Raw genomic sequence first — 15,047 nt, 5'->3', positions numbered from 1 at the left:
GGGTATGCACCCATGAAGATCCATATCCACATGGATTTATCTATCTAGATTATCTAAATCTAGATAAATCTATCTAGATTTGTTTATGCCAGGAGTTTGGGAGATTTTTGAGATTTATCTAGCTCGTTGCATGTGTCAGTAGATCACAAAAATCTCCTAAATTCCTAGCATAAATAAATGCATATTGGATAATTTCATTTATTAGAAGTTCAATAATGTACCAAACTATTTTACAGTGATGGAAAACAGAACAATGTTTGCCTATAGATTATGCTTCTTGGTTGGGATGTTAGTTACATATTTGTGTGAATTTGTCAAAGTTTGTCAAGGTACACACTTAAAAATCTATGAATTTAACTCTATGTTAGTTTTATCAAAATTAGTAAAAGAATTTTTTTAAAAATTAGAGGATAATGTTACACTATTAGTAAACATTTTTAAACAAGAGAACTCTTGATAATATATAAAAATACTTTAAAAGAAACTAAAAATTAATCACCAATTTATTTTACCTTTAAATAAATAAAATTTCCCAAGAATAAATTCCAATGTAAAGTTTCCTGATACTCAAATTAGACCATTTAAAATCTTAAGGGAGATCTGGTAAAATTTTATATTTTAGAATGCTTAAGCTATGGCCAAAAGTATGACTTAGTGTCATGCATATTTCAATTATGTAGGTTTTTCACTCAATGCTATAACCACCACCTTTTACCATAATTAATCAAAATTTACATAAGTGTAAATAAAGATACAGTATAGTTCACACAAATTTGTTTGCATTTGTCAATTTCCATTGATTTTTAAAAAAATATTCTGGAAGACATATACAAATATCTTTAGAATCTATAAAAAATTGAATATTTTATGACTGACAACACCTATTCTTATAGCAGATTTTTTCTCGTAGGATTTTTAATGGGGCATTATGTGATAGATGTTAATTGTCATTTTAGAAGTTCCTTTTACTTTTTTCACTCATTTGATCATAAAAAATCAGATAACTTTCTTTTCACAGTATCTGACGGGGCACTGCCTCGTGTACTAAAAATGGATGACTTCCCAAAGTGTGGCATATCTTTATTTCTTGGCTAGCTTCCCATGTAGAGAAATAAGTGTTCATAATTATCTGAAGGAGAGTGTTTGCATATTACTCTTTAAGCATATAATTATCTCTTATATTTTGGGAAGCATTTTATATGTAGGCCTACAGCATACTGTATGTTTTCTTTAAAAGGCAACGTAGCTAAAAATGAAAGTGTAGAAAATGTGACAGTCATACCATGCTAGCTGTGTTTGTTACTATGCCACTATAACATGATTTAAAAGCCACTAATGCAAAAGGAAAGTGCATGGTACTTGCTGTGTGTTTCTAATTGGCACAATTTGCTTATACAGTCCTTGACGCCAGAATACCGTTGTTCACATAACTGATTTAATAAAATTAAATGGCAGGCACTTTTTTCCTTGCAACTTTGGAACGTTGGAACAAAAAGAAAGAAAGGCTATGCCCATGAATACTAATTAATACCAGTTATTGCTAAATATAAATTGCCTTCTTCAAAGACAACTATGATTAAGACACGGCTAAGAATGAATGCATGAGAAAATCCATTTTATAGACTAGAGCTGGATCAAGGTTTTCTCTTTACATAGTAGCTTAAGCTTTTAAACAAAACCCTTTCTTATCCTTTACCAAGTTGCACTCATGAAGAGTCATATTCACTCTGACTTTTAACAACTGCCCAAGGAAGTAGGTAAAATATGAGCTCTAAAGCAAAGAACAACCACCCACCCCTTCCTTATATAATGCTTCCTTTTCCCCTCATTTACTTCTCACTTACCTCACCGTTTTACCTCAAACCCATTTGTGACAAGACTCCCCAGTGCAACCCTCAATTCACCCGTTCACCCATCCATTTATCCACCAAAGATTTATTGAGCATCTATGTACTAGATGTTAAAGACCATGTTAGATAATGGAAATAAAATATCAACAAAAATATTTCTTGCCTTCAGAAAAGTAATAATGGGCTGGGCACGGTGGCTCAAGCCTGTAATCCCAGCACTTTGGGAGGCCGAGACGGGCAGATCACGAGGTCAGGAGATCTAGACCATCCTGGCTAACATGGTGAAACCCCGTCTCTACTAAAAAAAGTACAAAAAAATTAGCCGGGCGTGGTGGCGGGCGCCTGTAGTCCCAGCTACTCGGGAGGCTGAGGCAGAATGGTGTGAACCCAGGAGGCGGAGTTTGCAGTGAGCAGAGATGGCACTACTGAACTCCAGCCTGGGCGACAGAGCAAGAAAACAAACAAAAAAAGGTAATAATGTATTAGGAAGAAGGAAATCAACCATTACAACACAGAATAAAAAGTGCTATACTCTGAGTGTTATGAGAAAGCTTAGGGATGCTTAGGGAAACCCATTAAGAGACGAAGTTTGCTATGAGGCTTCAAGAATAAGTAGAGGTTACCTAAATACAGCAGAGTCAAGAAGGAGAGCATTTCAGGTACAGAATTGGAAGTGCTCACCCCACTACATACAATTTTGATATGTAATAGGTACATAAATAGATACAAAAATTAATAGAAATGGGAAGCAATCATGTCCCCTCCTCCTCCCAAAAACATCTAGGAAATTCTTCTTTTTACATTGTGTCTTCAAAACTGTCTTCTTCCAAGTAGAACTATTTATCATATTATTTGCATGGCGGTACTCTACCTTTTCAGAAGATTGAATATGTTTTCTTTTGTCATATAATGAGAAATGTACTCCTATTTTGATCCGAGAATCAGGAAGCCCAGAGCTATATTTATATCTAAATTGAAGTGTCTTGTCATATGTTCCTGTTATAATTTTTTCAACAACCATATTTTGTTGAACAATATGTATTTGGACCTCTCTATTTAACTTTCTTTATAACTTGCCTGCAACTCTTGTGTTAAGTCACCTCAGACCATTTTTTAGAAGACTATGTGCATTGTGAACAGTTATTTCTATAGTAATTTCTTATGAGATACTTTCACATGGGCCTAGAACCAATGTTAATAAAAATTAATATGACTTAAATGTATTTAATATAAGGTACGCATTCTTCTAATAACTCACCGGTCATTTTTAAAAATCACAAAGATGGTTTGAGGCCAATAACACAACACCCTTAAAGTCATTATTCTTCACTTATCATTTAAAAAAAACCCCAACACTTGAACTGGTAGTCTTTAAAACTCTACATGACTGCATGTGTCCCAGTTCTGACCATTTTTTCCACTTTTTATTATTCAAAAAGTAATTTTTAAATTTTAAACCTGGAGAAGTTAAAGGGGAATTCTTAAAATGAAAAATCAGTCTGTGCCACATCTTTTCAAGAATAAAATGTTCTAGGAGATCATAATGGAACAAAATGCTCACTGGAAGATAGCAGTTATAGGACAAACAGTACACTCATCAGAGTGCTTGCTGCCACAAATAAATTGAAGGTCCAAATGGCATACATAATCCAAAATTAGAATAAGTCCTTTTTACAATCAATCATAGTATAAGAGAAGCAGGAATAATACTTATCTTCAAAGAATCGATGTGATATTTTGTTCTATACTCTGAAAACATATGGCTAGAATTGTGTTTAAAAAGCATCAGAGGACTTAAGCCATTTTATGTTTAATTCAGTTCTCATCACACACTCAACAGTAATAATTGGCCTTCCTCCTTTTTTGCCTCCCTCTCTTTTTTATCCCTTCCTTTCCTTTCTACTTTGCTTCTTTCATTCTTGCCTCCTTTTCTTCTTCCTGCCTTCCTATGTGTGTTGGACTTCTGAATGCATGCATATACAAGAATAATAATTCAGTAGTCAATGTCCATGATCTCACATTTGCAGTGATCCTTAGTGTGTCTGCTTTCTAGTTTTCCTTCATTAGATAAGGGTCAGACCCTTTCAGGTTTCATAATCTTCTACGTCCATATATAAGTCTTAACAGGCAGAGGTAAGTCAATTCTATTCAAATAAGAGAAATACATACAGAGACTTGAGACTTAAGACTTTCAGAAAAGAATTTGGAACAACGTACTTTCCCCCTTAACTTTATTATGATTACTTCCAAAAACAATTGCCAATGATTCTTTATGTTATCAAATACTTATTAGTAACAAAGTAAAATATGTTTACCTTTATTCCACAGCACCTGCCTTATTAACATCTTTTCTTATTAATTTTCAGTTGCTATTTGAAATAGATTTATTGTGTCTTGTGTTTTTTTTTGACATGTAATTTTTATCTTGATATAATTAAAAGAAAAGAAACAGTGGAAATTATGTTCAGTTGAAATGGATGCCTATGGTCTTTCTGATGATTGAAGAAAAAATTTATATATAGACTTTCTTTCCTATGCAATCTCTAAAGGATATTTATCAGCAATTTTACTGATCGACAACCAAAGGTTTATAAACCCAAATGCTATTAATTTTTAAGCACCAAAGGATAGAAGAGTGATAATATGGAAAAGAAAAAACTCATTAGTTTTTAATAGAGCATTGAACGGCACAGATTTTGCCATCCAACTATTTATCCAGGGCTTCTCATCACGCTCTTCAAAACTGCTGCACAATAAATAATAAAAGATTAAAACCCTAAACCTGGAAAACTTAGAAAAAATATTAGAAAATTTCATTTGAGATTATAAAAATCCTCAAATGATTTACTTTAAGAGACACCTTCATTGCTTCCATGTGCAAGGACTAATGATGTCTCAGGGCTGAAGACTGGTGAGGGTGCTGTTTGGGAAACATAGTCCATGGTAGGTGATAAAGCAGACCCTCCACACAGCTCTCTCACTGTCACCAGCGTATCTTTTTACCATTTGTTATAAGAAAATGATAGTCCATGTACATATTTATATATCCGGACTGTTATAACCCTGATTCTCTTTCTTCAGAACAGCTCCTTTTGTTCTAAACAACTCTGTTTCTAGATATGGTGACTGCAATTAGTTTTTTTGTAGTGAGCTTAAATACAACAAAAAGTTCTAATTAAAGGACCAGCTCTCAGGATATTGACATCCGAGGAGACAAGATTTCACAATCGTTTTGGTTTTGCCTGTATCCTCTCTTGCTTTCTACCCAGGACTCCTGTAATTACCATGTCATCTATTTAGTAATTTTGTACTCATTTCATATCCTTCCTCCTAATGGTGATGTATCTTTGATAGTTTCCCTGGTGACTTTTGAGGCAAAGTTGGATGTGCCTTTTCTGATAGATAAAACGTGAAGGTATATTTGCCAGTTTCAGCTGGGAGACAAAGATGAAGACTGAGCTTCAGTTTGGTTGCTTTTATTCATAGAAATAGAAAAAAGTAAACAAGTCATAATGATTATATTACAGTCTGGGAAATCTATGAAACCAGCAGGCTGCACATATTCCTTATAAAGTCAAGTTTCTCATGAAATGTATTCTCATTTGGTTTTACAAACAGGTACATATAAGGAAATGAGAAGAATGAGGCAGAGCGATGGATCACTGTCTCTCTCCCAGGACTTGATGCAGCTCCTCACTTACCGTGGAACCACAGAATGTACTGTCATTTCTAAATGCCTTGAGCCATTTTGGAACTTCCCACAGGAGTTAATTGTTGTTTGCAGGACCTATGGAGCAATGGTATGGTGGGGTACAGGAAGTGCTCTGCCTTCAGGAACATCGTCTCTATCACTTACTTTCAGTTCTCTTCTTTGCAGATGTGGTATTTATAGGATTTATCTTATAAAATTGTGCCAAAAATTTAATATAAAGTATTTAAAATAATGCCTGGCACAGAGTCAGCATGAAATAATTTTTATAAGATTATCACTGTTTATTGACCTTGTAAAATTTATTTTATAATCACCAAAATGTTAATTGTATGTTCAGTATAGCAAAGATACAAAATAATTTAATAATATAGGGAAGAAAAATTAAGGGGTATGTTTTCAGGACCTTCTGTGGTTGGCAAAAGATAAAAACAATACAGAGTTAGGGAAAAGAAAAAATGCATTTTTCTATCAACTGCTATTAGAAAGAAAAAAAGAAGAAAAGAGGGAATAAAGGCGAGAAAAAATCAGCACTTGTCAATGGGAATTATTTTTAAAATAGTGCTTTTCTCATTATTTTGAGAAGAATGTATTGGATAAGAAGATTAGTTTTACATTAAAATGTTGATTGTTTTAAACAACAGTTATTTACAGATACCCAAGCTATTTAACATGATATTTGGGTCACTGCCTAGGAGGAATTCATAAAACTGTTTTGACAAAAGTGGTGGAAGAAAGTTAAATTCTAATTTTCTGGGCCATTAAAATTGTCTATGATGTCTTGTCTGCTTCCCGTGCTTTTCCATGCATAGACCTGGCTAATAATATTAACAATGTACTCCAGATATTCAGTTACTTCCTTGGAGAGTGCCTGAAAACCTTCCCTATTCCCTGTGATTTATATTGTATTTCAGGGGCAAGTGTGTGTCGCTGTTCTTTTTGCCTTCATCTTTGGAGAGCTACACAATGCACTGCACACTTCAGAGAATTTTTCCATAACTCCCAAATCTGTTCTTCAAGCAATATGCTGCAAGTATTTTTTTTTTTATTTTTTGCCAACATTGCCTCTTTTTCTTCTTTTTCAAGAAGCTGTATTCCACACTTATCTGCATTGATTTCTAGCATTTGCCATCTTTTAGCCCAGGTACTTAAGTGATCCAACTTCTGTGTCTGACTACATAGTTCTTTTTTATTTACTGTTCTTTTGACTTTATTATCATCTGCAATATCAGGTAGCTCTGCTATGGTGCTTACCCTGTGGGTCACAGTTTAAAGTCAGTCTAACACATAATACAAATCTCTCTGGCGCTGGGAATTTTCTGATAATTTATGTAGATCTTAAAAAGACAAGATTGGGGATTTTATGTTGGTAGACCTCTGAAAATGTAGATTTAACTCTTCAGAAATAATTTTTCCTGAATTTTAACTGTGGCCCCCTCCATAATCTTGTATGGCCAAAAAGTGGAACCCTTTTGATACTCCAATCTATAAAATAAGATCACTAACATTTATATTTTTTATTTACACAAAAGCAGATACCTTAGAAAATATGAACCTCTCACATTGGCGTGTATTTTTTAAAATCAATTTCTAGCTGATATTAGCACTTCTAATCAAATGGGGATTTTGGTTAGAAGGCCTAGAAACATTGGGAAAAAAAGAGAAATTTTAGGGAGGAGCAAATTAGAGCGAAACTCTGTCTCAAAAAAAAAAAAAAAGAATACTAAATTCTCTGATCATGGGTTAAATGGAGAAACTAAAAGAAAAGTTGGAGGGAATAGATGTTGTTGTACTTTACTACATAATGATTTCTGACATATGTTCAAATGGTGTCTTAATGAACAGTGGGCAATATTGCACAAATAGCATCCCAGTCCAAAATCTCATCGGAGACAATGCAATTCCCTTCCACCTATGAACCTGTAAAATCAAAAGCAAGTTAGTTACTTCCTAAACACAATAAGGGTACAGGCATTGGGTAAATACAGCCATTCCAAATGGGAGAAATTGGCCAAAACAAAGGGGCCAGAGGCCCCATACAACTCCAAAATCCAAAATTACTACCAGTGGAGTGGGACATTGCTGAAAAGATATCCCAAAATGTGAAAGTGACTTTGGAAATGGGTAACAGGCAAAGGTTGGAACAGTTTGAAAAGTTCAGAAGAAGATGAAAATGTGGAAAAGTTTGGAATTCCCTAGAGACTTGTTGAATGGCTTTGACCAAAATGCTGGTAATGATATGGACAATGAAATCCAGGCTGATGTGTTCACAGATGAAGACGAGGAACTTTTTGGGAACTGGAGCAAAAGACATTTTAGCACAGAGACTGGTGGTGCATTTTGTCCCTGCCCTAGAGATTTGTGGAACTTTAAACTTGAGAGAGAAGATTTAGGGTACCTGGTAGAAGAAATTTCTAAGCAGCAAAGCATTCAAGAGGTAACCTGTGTGCTGTTAAAGGCATTCAGTTTCAAAAGGGAAACAGAGCATAAAGTTTGGAAAATTTGCAGCCTGACGATGCAATAGAAAAAAGTCCCATTTTTTAAGCAGAAATTCAAGCCGGCTGTAAAAATTTCCATAAGTAACAAGGAGCCGAATGTGAATTGTCAAGACAATGGGGAAAATGTCTCCAGGGCATGTCAGAAATCTTTGTGGCGGCCGCTCCCATCACAGGCCTGGAGGCCTAGGAGGAAAGAGTAGTTTCATGGGCCAGGCCCAGAGCCTTGCGGCTTTGTACATTCTCAGGACTTGGTGCCCTCCACCCTAGCTGTGACTAAATGGGGCCACTGTACACCTCAGGCCATTGCTTCAGAGGGTGCAAAATCCTTGGCAGCTTACACGTGGTGTTGGGCCTGCAAGTGCACAGATGTCAAGAATCGAGGTTTGGGAACCTCCATCTAGATTTTGGAGGATGTAAGGAAGTGCTTGGATGTCCAGGCAGAAGTTTACTGCATGGGGTGGAGCCCTTATAAAGAACCTCTACTAGTGCAGTGTGGAAGAGAAATGTGGGGTTGGGAACCCCACAAAGAATCTCCACTGGGGCACTGTCTAGCGAAGTTGTGAGAAGAGGGCCACCATTCTTCAGACCCCAGAATGGTAGATCCATGAACAACTTGCACTATGCACCTGGAAAAGCCAAAAACATTCAACATTAACCATGAAAGCAGCCGGGAGGGGTCTGTACACTGCAAAGCCACAGAGGTGGAGCTGCCTAAGGCCATGGGAGCCCATCTCTTGCATCAGCATCACCTGGATGTGAGACATGGAGTCAAAGGAGATTATTTTGGAACTTTAAGGTTTAATGACTGCCTTATTGGATTTTGGACTTGCATGGGTCCTGTAGCTCCATTGTTTTGACCAATATTTCCCACTTGGAACAGGTGTATTTGCCCAATGTCTGTACTGCCATTGTTTCAAGGGAGTAACTAAACTGTTTTCAATTTTGCAGGCTCATAAGCAGAAGGAACTTGCCTTGTCTCAGATGAGACTTTGGACTTGGACTTCTGGGTTAATGCTGAAGTGAGTTAAGACTTTGGGAGACTGTTGGAATGGCATGGTTGTGTTTTGAAATGTTAGAACATGACATTTGGAAGGAGCCAGGGGCAGAATGATATGGCTTAGCTCTGTGTCCTCACCCAAATTTTGTCTTGATTTATAATCCAAATTGTAATCTCCACATGTTAGGGGAGGGACCTTGTGGAAGGTGATTAGATCAAGGGGGAAGTTCCCCCATGCTGTTCTCATAACAGTGAGTGATTTTTCATGAGATATCATAGTTTTATAAGGAATTTTTTCCCCCATTCACTCAACACTTCTCTTTCCTGCCACCATGTGAAGAAGGACATGTTTGCTTCCCCTTCCACCATACTTCTAAGTTTCCTGAGGCTTCTCCAGCCATGCAAAGCTGGGAGTCAATTAAACCTCTTTTCTTTATAAATTACCTAGTCTCTAGTATTTCTTCATAGTAGTGTGAGAACAGACTAATACAATGATCAAATCAGGGTACTTAATACACCCATCACTTTGAACATTTATCATTTCTTTGTGTTGTGAACAGTCACAACTTCTCTTCCAGCTTGTTGAAAATACACAGTATATTGTTTTGAGCCCTATTAACCCTACATTGCTACAGAACAACAGAACTTACTCTTCCTGTCTAGCTGTTAACTTTTTTAGCTGTTAATCAACTTCTCTCCATCCTCCTCTCTCCTTACCCTTTTAGCCTCTAATAACTACAATCCAATATCTGCATCTATAAGGTCTATGAGTTCAACATTTTTAAAGCTCCTATACATGAATGAGAACATGCAGTATTTATGTTTCTATGCCTGACCTATTTCACTTAACAGAATGTCCTCTAGGCTCATCCATGTTGCTGCAAATGACAGGATTTCATTCCTATTATAACTGAACAGTATTTCATTTTATATATGTACAGCATTATCTTCATTCATCTATTGATAAACATTTAGGCTGATTTAATATCTTGGCTATTGTGAATAGAAATACAATAAATACGGGAGTGCAGATATCTCTTCAATATGCCGATTTCTTTTCCCTTGAATAAATACCCAGTAGTAAGATTGCTAAATCATATGGCAGTTCTATTTTTAGTTTTCTTTAGAAACCTCCATACTCTTTTCCATAATGGCTGTGCTAATTTATATTTCTACCAACAATGTATGAGTTCCCTTTTCCCCAAATCCTTTGCAGGATTTCTTATTTTTTCTTTTTGATGATTTCCATTCTAATGGGAGTCAGATGATATCTTATTGTAGTTTTGATTTGCTTTTTCCTGATGATTGGTGAGGATGAGCATTTTTTTCATATACTTGGTGACCATTTGTATGTCTTCTTTTGAGAAATCTCCATTCAGATGCTTTGCCCTTTTTTTTTCATCAAATTTGTTGCCTAATCTGTTTCCTTATATTCCCCCTCTCAAGAAATATCACACGTATTTGCAAGGTCACTGTCATCATTATTTAAAAAGTAACTGAGGGCTAACTCATTTTACGATGAGTTAGGAGAGAGTTCCCCCTTTTCAATTGTTTTGAATAGTTTCAGAAAGAATGGTACCAGCTCCTCTTTGTATTTCTGGTCAAATTCAGCTGTTAATCTGCCTGGTGTTTGGCTTTTTTGGTTGATAGGCTATTAATTACTTCCTCAATTTCAGAGCTTGTTATTGGTTTATTCAGGGATTCCACTTCTTCCTGGTTTAGTCTTGGGAGGGTGTATGCATTCAGGAATTTATCCATTTCTCTTAAATTTTCTAGTTTATTTGCGTATAGGTGTTTATAGTATTCTCTGATGGTAGCTTGTATTTCTGCGGTGTCAGTGGTGATATTCCCTTTACCATTTTTTATTGTATCTATTTGATTCTTCTCTCTCTACTCCTTCATTACTCTAGCTAGCAATCTATTTTGTTAATGTTTTAAAAAAAACCAGCTCCTGGATTCATTGATTTTTTGGGGAGTTTTTCATATCTCTTTCTCCTTCAATTCTTCTTTGAGCTTAGTTATTTCTTGTCTTCTGATAGCTTTTGGATTAGTTTGCTCTTGCCTCTCTAACTCTTTCAATTGTGATGTTAGGGTGTAGATTTGAGATCTTTCTAGCTTTCTGATGTGGGCATGTAGTGCTAAAAATTTCCTGCTTAACGCTGCTTTAGCTGTGTCCCAGAGATTCTGGTATGTTGTCTCTTTGTTCCTATTGGTTTCAAAGAACTTCTTAATTTCTGCTTTAATTTCATTATTTACCCGGAGTCATTCAGGAGCAGGTTGTTCCATTTCCATGAGATTATGTGGTTTTGAGTGAGTTTCTTAATCTTGAGTTCTCATTTGATTGCACTGTGGTCTGAGAAACTGTTATGATTTCCATTTTTTTGTATTGCTGAGGAGTGTTTTAATTCCAATTATGTGGTCGATTTTAGAATAAGTGCCATGTGGTACTGAGCAGAATATATATTCTGCTGATTTGGGGTAGATAGTTCTGTAGACGTTTACTAGGTCCATTTAATCCAGAGCTGAGTTCAAGTCCTGGATATCCTTGTTAGTTTTCTGTCTCAGTGATCTGTCTAATACTGACAGTGGGGTGTTAAGGTCTCCCACTATTATTGTGTGGGAGTCTAAGTCTCTTTGTAGGTCTCTAAGAACTCGTTTTTGGAATCTGGGTGCTCCTGTATTGGGTGTGTATATATTTAGAATATGAAGCTCTTGTTGAATTGTTCCCTTTAACATTGTGTAAGGCCGGTCTTTGAGTTTTTTTATCTTTTTAGTTTAAAACCTGTTTTGTCAGAGACTATGATTGCAACCCCTGCTTTTTTTGCTTTCCATTTGCTTGGTAAATTTTCCTTCATCTTTTTATTTTCAGCCTGTGTGTGCCTTTGCACATAAGATGGGTGTCCTGAATATAGCACAATGGGTCTTGACTCCTTATTCAATTTACCAGTCTGTGTATTTTAATTGGAGGACTTAGCTTATTTACATTTAAAGTTAGCATTGTTATGTGTGAATTTGATCCTTTCATCATGATGCTATTCATCCTGATACCAAAACTGGGAGGATACACAACAAAAAAAGAAAACTTTAGACCAATATCACTGATGAGCATCGATGCAAAAATACTCAATAAAATACTGGCAAACTGAACCCAGCATCACATCAAAAAACGTATCCACTACAATCACATTGGTTTCATCCCTGGGATGTAATCCTGGTTCAACATACACGAATCAATAAATGTAGTCTATCACATAGACAGAACCACAGACAAAAACCACATGATTGTCTCAATAGATGCAGAAAAGGCCTTTGATAAAATTCAACATCCTTTCATATTAAAAACTCTCAATAAACTAGGTATTGATGGAACATATCTCAAAATAATAAGAGCTATTTATGACAAATCCATAGCCAATATCACATTGAATGGAAAAAGCTGGATGCATTCCCTTTGAAAACTGGTACAAGACAAGGATGCCCTCTCTCACCACTCCTATTCAACATATTGGAAGTTCTTGCCAAGGCAATCAGGCAAAAGAAAGAAATAAAGGGTATTGAAATAGGAAAAGAGGAAGTCAAGTTGCCTCTGTTTGTAGACAACATGATTTTATATTTAGAAAACCCCATCATCTCAGCCAAAAAATTTCTTAAACCAATAAGCAACTTCACCAAAGTCTCAGGATACAAAATCATTGTGCAAAAATCAAACATTCTTTTATACCAACAATAGGCAAGCAGTGAGCCAAATCATGAATGAACTCCCATTTACAATTGCTACAAAGATAATAAAATACCTAGGATTACAGCTAACAAGGGATGTGAAGGACCTCTTCAAGGAGAACTACAAACCACTGCTCAAGGAAATAATAGAAAACACAAATGGAAAAACAGCCCATCCTTATGTCTAGGAAGAATCAATATTGTGAAAATGGCCATACTGCCCAAAGTAATTTATACATTCAATGCTATTCCCATGAAACTAACATTAACATTCTTCACAGAATTAGAAAAAACTATTTTAAATTTCATATGGAATCAAAGAAGACCCCATATACCCAAGACAATCCTAAGCAAAAAGAACAAAGCTGGAGACATCACACTGCCTGACTTCAAACAATACTACAAGACTACAGTAACCAAAACAGCACGGCACTTGTACCAAAACAAATGTATAGACCAATGGAGCAGAACAGAGGCCTCAGAAATAACACTATACATCTACAACCATCTGATCTTCAACAAACCTGACAAAAACAAGCAATGGGGAAAGGATCTCCTATTCAGTAAATGGTGCTCAGAAAACTGGCTAGCCATATGCAGAAAACTGAAACTGGACCCCTTCCTTATACAAAAATTAACTCAAGATGGATTAAAGACTCAAATGTAAAACCCAAAACCATAAAAACCCTAGAATAAAACCTAAGCAATACCATTCAGGACATAGGCACGAGCAAAGACTTCATGACAAAAATCCCAAAAGCAATTGCAACAGAAGCCAGAATTACCAAATGGGATCCAATTAAACCAAAGAGCTTCTGCACAGCAAAAGAAACTATCATCAGAGTGAACACGCAACCTAAAGAATGGGAGAAAATTTTTTCAATCTACCTATCTGAAAAAAGTCTAATATGCAGAATTTGCAAGGAACTTAAACATATTTACAAGAAGAAAACAAACAACCCCATCAAAAAGTGGGCAAAGGATATAAACAGACACTTCTAAAAAAAAGAAGACATTTATGCAGCCAACAAACATATTTTAAAAAGCTCATCACTGATCATCAGAGAAATGCAAAGCAAAACCACAAAGAGATACCATCTCACACCAGTCAGAATGGCAATTAAAAAGTCAGGAAAACAATAGATGCTGGCAAGGTTGTGGAGAAATACTAATGCTTTTACCCTGTTGCTGGGAATGTAAATTGGTTCAACCATTGGGGAAGACAGTATGGCAATTCCTCAAGGATCTAGAACAAGAAATACCATTTGACCCAGCAAGCCCATTACTGGGTATCTACCCAAAGGAATATAAATCATTCTACCACAAGGACACATGCACACATATGTTTATTGGAGCACAATAGCAAAGACATGGAATCAACTGAAATGCCCATCAATGATAGACTGGATAAAGAAAATGTGGTACATAAACACCATGGAATACTATGCAGCCATACAAAGGAATGAGATAATGTCTTTTTCATGGACATAAATGAAGCTGGAAGCCATCATCCTCAGGAAACTAACACAGGAACAGAAAACTAAACACCACATGTTCTCACTCATAAGTGGGAATTGAACATTTAGAACAGAGAGGGGAACAACACACACCAGGGACTGTTGGGGGTATGTTTGAGGAGAGGGAATTTAGAGGATGGATCTATAGGTGCAACAAACCACCATGGCAAACGTATACCTGTGTAACATACCTGAACGTTCTGCACATATATCTTGTTGGTTTTTTTTAGAAGAAATAAAGAAAAAGAATTAATTGATAGGCAGGTTAAAGATTTGAAATTATAAAAATGGATTTGTTTATCATCTTTGAAGAGCACTCATTTTGTGGGGTAAAGTTACTTAATAAAACTTTTATTTAGAATAATAATTACTGGAATTTACTATTTGGAGAACTCACAATTTAGAAAAACATTTTTACTATTACATTTTTGCTATGTTTCTCATATATTTAATCTTCAGTTTATACACATAGATCTGATACTGCCTCTTTAAATATACGGCAACTATTCACTTAGAAGTATTTATCTGTTTATGGCAGTGTTTATCTGTCAGTCAGTCAGCTACTGTTTATTGAGGGCCCACAGAGTATGTGCATGCTTGTGAACATGAATCTTGCAGATTATTTAATTCTGAAAAATGGCACTTATAAATCCTTGCAGACTAACTTTATAGTGAAGATAATATTGTTTCCCAAAACCTACTCTTTGTAAATGCTATTGTAACTGAGTCTTTTGGCCTCCAATATATTAATCACAT

The sequence above is a fragment of the Symphalangus syndactylus genome, chromosome 10 (assembly GCF_028878055.3).
Source record: "Symphalangus syndactylus isolate Jambi chromosome 10, NHGRI_mSymSyn1-v2.1_pri, whole genome shotgun sequence".
Lineage (NCBI taxonomy): Eukaryota > Metazoa > Chordata > Mammalia > Primates > Hylobatidae > Symphalangus > Symphalangus syndactylus.
This window is presented reverse-complemented; position numbering follows the sequence as displayed.